This window comes from Neltuma alba, unplaced genomic scaffold (genome assembly GCF_004799145.2).
Source record: "Neltuma alba isolate B1F8T4 unplaced genomic scaffold, ASM479914v2 tig00011398_pilon, whole genome shotgun sequence".
NCBI classification, from domain to species: Eukaryota; Viridiplantae; Streptophyta; class Magnoliopsida; order Fabales; family Fabaceae; genus Neltuma; species Neltuma alba.
In genome coordinates, this window is record NW_021636087.1 from 259715 (window position 1) to 269932 (window position 10218).

At 31.9% G+C, this 10218-nt stretch overlaps 1 pseudogene; it reads left to right on the forward strand.

Moving 5' to 3' along the window:
* The first annotated feature begins 652 nt into the window (after window positions 1-652).
* LOC114712863 (legumin B-like) lies at window positions 653-2587 on the forward strand (annotated as a pseudogene).
* The last annotated feature ends 7631 nt before the right edge of the window (window positions 2588-10218 follow it).

A 10218-nucleotide genomic window follows, 5' to 3' on the forward strand; every position in this document is an offset into this window, starting at 1 on the left:
CCCTTTTTCCCTGATAATATGCTTACTTCCCCCTCCACCGCACAATTTTTCAGGTGTTAATTAATGCTACGTGCATGTAAATAAATGGAAGATAAAATGGGAAATGACTATATATCAACTTTAATCACTGAAGGGTGGCGATCGGTGATTGCATGCATCTTACCTATTAGGTGTCATGGATTTATCAAATCATTTCAAATGGTCTACTCAAACCCCAAAAATCAGATTGTCCTTATTGTCTTGTGCTTTTTCTGGTGCTTTGCATCATACCAAACTTTCAGACCAGGAAAGGAAGGAGTATTAATAACTTCAAATTAAAAACAAAACATCATAATTAAAGCAAGGCGAAGAAGAAAACAAAGGCTAATCCTTTCGAACGGACCACTGTGTGTGTTTGAGATTGAGCCTATATAAACGCATGGCTCTATAAAACACTTACCTTTGGCTCTGTAATAAAAACTCATCACTTGTCTCTCTCATTGCCATTTTCCTCCAAAACAACAGGTGCCTCTCTCTTCCTCTCTGTGACACTATCTTCCTGATGAATATGATCTGCTAAGAGTTATTAAGAGTTTGAAAGAATATTCACTGTCTCTATAGATTTTCATTGACATGTGCGATTTTTCCCTGCTGTACTTGAAGGAAACAAAAGAAAGCAAATGGAGATGGACTTGACACCCAAGAAGGCCGAAGCCATGTTTGAAGGGGATGGTGGATCTTACTACTTATGGTCAGCTTCTCAAGTTCCTGCTCTGGCCAGCAACAACGTTGGCGCTGGTCTCCTTGTTCTTCAACCCCAAGGCTTTGCTCTTCCTCACTATGCAGATTCTTCTAAAATTGGCTGTATTCTTCAAGGTAGCTTACAATCTTTTCAAGCCATACAGTATTGTTTTTCATAAGTGCTATTCCCGGTCTTCAATATAAAAGGTAATTTGACAATTAATTTGGTCCTAAATATAAGAATCCAATTCACTTTGTCTCTTATATTTATCAATTTTTTTCAAAGTAATCCCTGTGATAAATTTATATGTTAAAAGTTCCATCAAATAGTAATTTTAGCTAATGCATATGATTATTAAGGATATTTTAAGAAAGATAAGATATATTTATTATAAATAACTAATTTAATAAATTTTCTTAATTTACTCAAATTAGTCAACTAACTCTTATATTAATTACTAGATGCAGTAATTTTTTTTTTTGGTAATATACATGGCTGTTTCCTAACTGTGTAGTCTCTGCATCATAGTCTTGAGTCTTAATGTGAACGGCTTGGCCAATGCAGGGACAGATGGCATAGTTGGGATGGTGCTCCCAAACGCAGGAAAAGAGGTGGTTTTGAAGCTGAAGAAAGGAGATGTAATCCCAATACCTATAGGAGCACTCTCATGGTGCTTTAACAATGGAGATTCTGAGCTGATCATGGTATTTCTGGGTGAAACATCTCAGGCTTATGTTCCTGGCCAGTTCACCTACTTCATTCTAAGTGGAACTCTAGGAATTATGGGAGGCTTTTCCACTGAGGTCATAACCAAAGCCTACAATTTGACCAACGAAGGAGCAAACAAACTCACAAAGAGCCAACAAGGATCTATGATCCTTAAGCTTCAGAAAGACCAACACAAAATTCCAGAACCCCAGATGGACAAGACCAAACAGATGGTGTACAACATTGATTCTGCAAAACCAGACCATGGGATCAAAAATAATGGAGGATTAGTCACAACTGTGACTGACTTAGATTTCCCTTTTGTTGCAGAAGTTGGGCTGAGTGTGATCAGAGTGAAGCTTGAACCTAATGCCACTAAGGCACCGCTCTATCTAACCATCCCTTCAACTCAATTGATTTATGTTGCTAGAGGAAGTGGGAAGATTGAGATTGTGGGGTTCAACGGGAAGCTTGTGTTGGATTCTAAGGTTGAAGCTGGTCAACTGATAGTTGTGCCAAAGTTCTTTGTGTGCACAGATTGCTAGTGAAGTTGGAATGGAGTTCTACTCCATCGTCACGGCAAAGAGGCACGTAACTTGTCTAGCTTCTCGTCTGAATTCTTAATCAAATCATTATTATTACTTTTGATCTTTAATATAAGACCTAATTGACTAATTTTGAGTAAATTAAAAAAGTTTGTTAAGTTAATTATTTGTAATAAGTAAATGGTATCTTCCTTAGAATATTTTTTCTAATTATGTATATTAACTAGAATTGACATTCGATGGAATTTTTAATTTGTACAACTACTACAATAATTACTTTGAAAAAATAGACAAATATGAGAGACAAAGTAGATAAGGGTCTTATATTTATGACCAAATTAAACGTTAAACTAGTTATTATATTAAGGAATAGAGGTAGTATTATTCATGCTTATACATACACGGATCACTTGCAGGCCTATGTTTGAAGAGTTAGCTGGGAAGTCATCAATATGGGAGGCTATGTCTCCTCAAGTGCAACAAGTGGTTCTTAATGTGGATCCTGCAGATTTAGAGAAGCTTTGATCTCGCCCAACCTCAAATCTCCTCCCTCCAACTAATTAATAGTCTCTTGTGCTTCACATGTTGCATCCTACGCACGAACATGAATATATGTATGTATGTATGCATGTATGTAATGTTATTTCTACAATAAGTCTGTATTGTGCTTTGACTTTCTTGCATATATGGAGAGAGAGCATGCACGCACAGACACACGTGTGATGAGTGTAATAGTGTTAAGATTGAGTTAAAAGAAAATGGATGTGTAGAACATTGATGCAGTAAGTGAGGGAGGAGAAGAAATCTTTAGCAAGTTATTCTATGGGAGATTGTACTGTTGATCACAGATGATTTGTGAGAAGCATATCCTTAATTAAGGACTCAAATTGGCTTTTAATTATTTAAAAAAAGAATTAAAAGTTATAAACTACTCCCTCCGTTCCTTATTATAAGAGACAAATAACCCAATTACGTTAATAAAAAAACAGTTAAAATTAGTTGAGAACAATAATGTGTAAAAAGTATAATGTTTTTTCCAACAATGCCCCCATTAATAGGAGAGAGAATATGAGAGAGAACAATTAAATTATTAAAAGAAGAGAAGTGGAGGGAGAGAGAGTATGAGTTGGAGATAAAATAAATAGGAGTAAATAGAAATCAATACAAAAAAATTAGAGACAACTTTTAAGTGTTTCTTATATATGGGAACATGCCATAATCATCAATGTCTCTTATAATAAGGAACAGAGGGAGTATTATTAGATTTTTTATATTAGTGAAATAAAAAAATTATATGCCCACATGTGTTAATTATTTTCTTCAAAAAAATATGGCCCCCATCCACCATTATTGTCCCCTTATATATAGCTTTATATGTCTTTGCTAAAAAAGTTGACAACTTCTGTTGAGTCTTTTTCATGGGGGGAATCAGTGGTCATATGCAGATATGCTGCTGTTTAAAACATACCGACATTCATGACGGCATTTCTTACTATTTAAAGTCGTTTTTAACTAATTCAAATGGATTTCAAAGATAACTTAAAATTAGTTGATTTTGTTAAAATTATTCAATCCTTTCAAAAATACCCTTAATTAAATATAAAGAATTCTAATCCAATCTCACTAATTTTCTAGATCCCTCTTTCAACCATATAAATTACTGATGCATATATATGAAGGATACTATTGAAAGCACATGAAAGATATGCCCCTATAGCTAATACCTATTGCCGGCAAGGAAGGAAACATTTTACAATTTTTTTTGAGCCAATACACAAGTTGGTTCTTTTTGGTTCTGTAAAAGTTTAGATGAGTTAGATTTTAAGAGTTCGTTAGGGTTTAGATATGTCTATAGGTTTAAAGAGCTCTTACAAAATATTTACATACAGATCACTCACTAATAAAGTCTTCTAATCGATAGTGAGATTTGAACTCACAATCTTATAAATTATAAACTGACTGTTTATTTATTGTACTAACTCTTATTCGTAACATAACATGTTGAGTTGGATAATCGGTTGGAGAAATATTTGGGGTCCCCCAGTAGCCACATTGAAGATCGAGCTAGAAGGAAGTTGAGTTATATGGATGGAATGGAAGGTTGTCTTTTTCACTTGCATATGGGCCCTTTGAGAATCTCTCCTTGGCCCAAAAAAATAAATAAATCATGGGCCCTTTGAAAATCTCTCCTTGGCCCAAAAAAAAAATCATGTTCTATGCTTTCTAAACCTCTTGTTGCTTTTGTAACAAATGATCACAAACGGGATTGGCCCCTATTGGATCATATCACGTGTCTTTTAGTTTTATTAGTCATTAAATTCTGAGTGATATTTTGATGTGTTACAAACATAAAAATTTTTTTAACAATTCTTCAACAAAAAAAAAAACCCCACAATTTTAGATTTTTTTTAAAAAAAATCATAAGACCGCACCATTATTTCATAAAAATAAAAACATTTAAAAATTTAGTACGTTACAAAGAGCATTAGAGAACAAATGAATAAAACTTCTGAAATCAAACTCTGTTGTAAATAGTATACTACTGATGTACATTTTTTGTGATAACATTCTTTCTTGTTTCATCCATACAATACTACGACTATTTTGGCAAATTCTATATTATTTAAATCGCCCAAAACAAATTGTAATTAGCAGTACAAATTTAACCAAAACAAGTTTGGTACACATATTTCAAGAAAAAAAAGTCTATATATATATATGTGCATGTCCTCTATATATAAAACACTCACCTTTGGCTCTGTAACAAAAACCCATTGCTTGTCTCTCTCCTTCTCATATGCATAGCCCTTTCTGGTTTAATTTGCATCTCTAATGACCACTATCAAAAATCACTTTTGTATCATATGAAATAAAACTCTTCTCAGGTACATCACAAAATCACTTAAAATGAGCTGAACCCAACACCGATGTCGTTTAGCAAGAGGATATAATCACTTGGCTTAAAACATGATTAGCTCAGGTTGATGTCAGAAATGACATGTACGCAGATGATTCACTAAAGGGATCATCTTGATTTTGTATACAATTTGAGAACAGAGAAAAGCAGTGGGTGCATATGGGAAGTAGAAATTGGATCTTTGTTTAACAGACAGTTTTTCGAAAACACGTTTGTTAATTAGTTTTGACAGGTATATTAGTGATGAAAGGCAAGAATATTGTTTCACCAGAATAACCAGGGGCCACGTGTGTGTGTGTGTGTACTGTGGTCCTTATTCCTATATCTTGAAAATGTGTACAACTCGACCCATAATTTATTGGTTCATTAATTACAGATAAAAAAGTTGGAAACTACTAGTGGGCATGGACAAAAATATGGAAAGTTTCATCAGAAAGATATATATATATATATATTAAAGATGATTAAATATGAAATATTAAAATTATTTACAGCTACGTGTATGGATGACGGTACAAATAATTGTCGATGGGTGGTGAAGAACGACAAAGTCAATATATAGCCCCTTCCGTTATGATGGAGATGGACACAGCGTTTATCTAGTTTTGTGTTGTGGTGAAATGAGAGTGGACCAAACAAGTCTTAAATTTTTCAGATAAAGAAAAAGTCTTAAATTTTATATGCGTATTCTATACAAATACGTTTACTACCCCTCCATCCCCTGATTGTTCAAGTGTTAATTAATGCTACATGTATATAACTGGAAGATAAAATTGGAAATGACTATATATCAACCTTGACCACAAAAGGCTGGACGATCGGTGATTCCATTACCCTACGCATTAGGTAAAAGGATTATTTATCAAATCATTTTCAAGCTGTGTTCACTTTAATTAATTAGGCATATTAAGGTGTAATATGCTACTAATGAGTTGCACAAAGGAATTAGTGCTTCACAACATAACAAATCAAGATTTGAATCCCTGCCAACGAGAAATACTCAAATTTAGTGTCTCACATTATGTTACTTCTAATGATTTGTAAAGAGTTATTAAGAGAAACTGTTTGAAGAATGTAATATTCACTGTCTCTCTGCATATTTTCATTGAAAGTGTTGAATTTTTTTTTTCTTGTTTGAAGGAAATCAATTAAAGAAGGCAAATGGAGATGGACTTGACACCCAAGAAAGCAGAAGCCATGTTTGAAGGAGATGGTGGATCTTACTTCGCACTTATGGTCAATTTCTCAGGTTCCTGCTCTGGCTAACAACAACATTGGTGCTGGTCGGCTTGTTCTTCAGCCTCAAGGCTTTGCTCTCTCTCACTGTGCGGATTCTTCTAACCTTACAGTTTTGATCTTCAACGAAGGAACTAATGGCGTAGTTGGGATGGTACTCCCAAACGCACATAAAGAGGTCGTTTTGGGGCTGAAGAAAGGAGATGTAATCCCAGTGCCTATGGAAGCAGTCTCATGGTGGTGGTCCAACTATAGAGATTCTGAACTGAGCATAGTGTTTTTTTGCGTGAAACATCTCATGCTCATGTTCCTGGCCAGTTCACTTAGTTCCTTCTTAGTGGAACTCAAGGAATTATGGGAGGCTTTTCCACTGAGGTCATAACCAAAGCTTACAACTTGACCAACAAAGAAGCTGACAAACTCACAAAGAGCCAACAAGGAGCCCTGATCCTTAAGCTTCAAGGAATTACTATTTAAAGTCGTTCTTAGCTAATTCAAATAAAATTTAAATATAAATTAAAATTAGTTGATTTTTTTTATAAAAAAAATTATTCAATCTTTTCAAAAATATCCTTAATTAAATATAAAGAATTCTAATCCAATCTTACTAACTTTTCTCGATCCCTCTTTCAACCATATAAATTACTAATATAAATATGTGTGTGTGTGAAGGATATTATTGAAAAGCACATGAAAAATACGCCACTATATCTAATACTCCTCCGGTCCTTAATATATGACCCAATTGTTGAGTTGGTTTTGGCCTAAATATAAGACCTATTTCTCATATTTATCAATTTTCTCTAAATTAGCCCTATAAATACTCCATCAACTAATTGTGTTGGCTAATCAATAGGGGAATATTTGGAGGGTCCCCCTATAGCCACATTGAAGATAGAGTTAGAAGGAAGCTAAGTTAAATGGATGGAAGGTTATATCTTTTTCATTAGCATATGGGTCCTTTGAAAAATCTCTCCTTTTTGCTAAAAAAAATATCGTGTTCTAAGCTTTATAAACCTCTTGCTGCTTTTGTAATAGATGATCACAAATTAAATGGGATTAGTCCCTATTGGAGCTTATGGTGTTCATGCATAAAATGAGCGATATTTTTAATATCTTACAGACATAAATTGGTATAGTTTTAAATTTTTTTCACAATTCTTAAAAAAAATAAAAGAGAATTATAATCAAGTCCTACAAAAAAGAAATAATTATCAAAAAATCCCAATAACAACTTCGACAGCCTATAATGACAAGTCCTATAGTGATAATGACAACATCTGGGACTTGTTTTTAAATTGTTTTCCTTGCTTGGGATCTCATTGTAATTCTTCCAAAAATAAAACCACACAATTTTAGTATTTTTAAAAAAAAATTCAAGACTGCGTTATTATTTCATAAAAATAAAAACATTTAAAAGGTTAAGACATTGCAAAGAGAATTAGAAAACAAATGAATAAAAACTTCTAACTCGATCCGCGGCCTTGTTGTAAATAGTACACTACAGGTGTACATTTTTTGTGATAAGATCCTTTCTTGTTTCAGCCACACAATGCTACGATTATTTCAGCAAGTTCAATATTATTTAAATCGTCCAAAACAAATTCTAAACAGTACAGGTTTAAAAAAGAATATTAAATTTCTTATGAGGCATTTTTTTGGGAAAAAATATATCATGTTTATTATAAGTTGCTAAATGGGATATTAATTATATCTTTTTAAGTTTCCCTATTTAAAATATCATTAATTGCAACTTCTATGACTTCTCTCATGTAATTTGTGGTATTAAATATGGGCAAATTTAAGGCCAAAATGTCATTAAATTAATTTTTTTAAGATTTAAATATCATTCTTGCATATAATTATGACGAGTTAAAAGGATTTCATACTTCATAGTATTTTCGCTTGGAGAAATTCATTGCATGAAGCTTGAAAGATGAGGAAGCATAGATAGTACGATTTGTTATACAATTTACATTTCATTTAGTCTATGTTGAAGATATTGATGTTAATTAATTGTGCACATGTGAGAGATATAATTTCGTACAATTTTAACTTGGGAAAATCACAAATAAAGACCCTCGAATTAGCAAAATCACTCTATGGTCACCTGAATATGCTAAATTACTATGAGGGACCCGGTCTCAAATTGTAATTATGAAATCATAGCTAAATTACCAAAATACCCCTCTTTAATTTTTTTTTTAAAAAAGAAAGCCACTGCCTCACCGGAATCCGGCCACCGGCGGCCGCTTCCGGCCACTGTCGGCGGCCGGACGCCGGGGTCCGGCCGCCGGAGCTCCGGCGCTGGCGGCCGCTTCCGGCGGTCTTCCTTTGTTTTTTTTTTTGAAACTGTTTTTTTTTTTAAATTGGGGGGAAGTGAGGTTGGGGGGATTTGATCCCCCAACCTAATGCTTCCCAAAATAAGGAATGACCATTGAGCCAACAAATTTTTGTTAACATTATGATGCAAAAAAAAAAATAAGTTAACTCATTTACTCTTGTTCCAGGTGATAACAACAATACATTTGGAAATAACAAGTTCTGATTGTAAAATAACACGTCTAGAATAAAAATTTAACAATATGTTTTTTTTATAACAATAAATTTTATTGTAGGTAATAACAACAATACATTTAAAAATAACAAGTTCTGATTATAAAATAACAAGTTTGGGATTAAAATTTAATAACACGTTTTTTTTATAACAATACACTTTGTTTCAAGTGATAACAACAATACATTTAAAAATAACAAATTCTGATTATAAGATAATAAGTCTAGGATTAAAATTTAACAACACGTTTTTTTATAACAATTAATTATTTTATACTTTTAAAAAATAAATTATTTATAACTTATAAAAAATATTTTTAATATATTTATTTCTCTAAAAAAATACTTTTTAATCTGTATATCTATACAACTCATTATAAATCAAACTACTTCTTATAAATTATAAAGTATTTATAATAAGGCATTTTTGATTTATTAATCATAGTATAAATTTTATATTATTTCATTCTTTAAATATTAAAAATAGTTTTTATATTTAAAGAATAAAATAGTATTTTTAATTATAAATTAGAGATAAATTTCATTTATAAATTTAAGCAGTCAAAAAGTATTTTTAATCCACAATAAATTGTACTATTTATAATTTATAAGAAGTAGTTTGATTTATAATAAGTTGTATAGATATATAGATTAAAAATTTAAAAAAAAATTAAAAAAGTGTGTTGCCATTTTCCCTAAATTTTATTTATAAATTTGAACAATAAAAAAGTATTTTTAATCTATAAAAAATTATACTTCAAGTTCTGATTATAAATTGGAGATAAAAATTATTTTTTTAGCAAATTAAATAGATTACAAGTACTTTTTATAAGTTATAAATAATTTATTTTCCAAAAGTATAAAATAATTAATTGTTATAAAAAAAAGGTGCTGTTGAATTTTAATTCCAGACTTGTTATTTTATAATCAGAACTTGTTATTTCCAAATGTATTGTTGTTATCACTTAAAACAAAGTGTGTTGTTATAAAAAAACATGTTAAATTTTAATCCCAGACTTATTATCTTATAATCAGAACTTGTTATTTTTAAATGTATTGTTGTTATCACTTGAAATAAAGTGTGTTGTTATAAAAAAAAACGTGTTGTTAAATTTTAATCCCAAACTTGTTATTTTATAATCAGAACTTGTTATTTTTAAATGTATTGTTGTTATTGCCTGCAACAAAATTTATTGTTATAAAAAAAACATATTGTTAAATTTTTATTCCAGACGTGTTATTTTACAATCAGAACTTGTTATTTCCAAATGTATTGTTGTTATCACCTGGAACAAGAGTAAATGAGTTAACTTTTTTTTTTTTTTGCATCATAATGTTAACAAAAATTTGTTGGCTCAATGGTCATTCCTTATTTTGGGAAGCATTAGGTTGGGGGATCAAATCCCCCCAACCTCACTTCCCCCCAATTTAAAAAAAAAACAGTTTCAAAAAAAAAAACAAAGGAAGACCGCCGGAAGCGGCCACCGGCACCGGAGCTCCGGCGGCCGGACTCCGGCGTCCTGCCGCCGACAGTG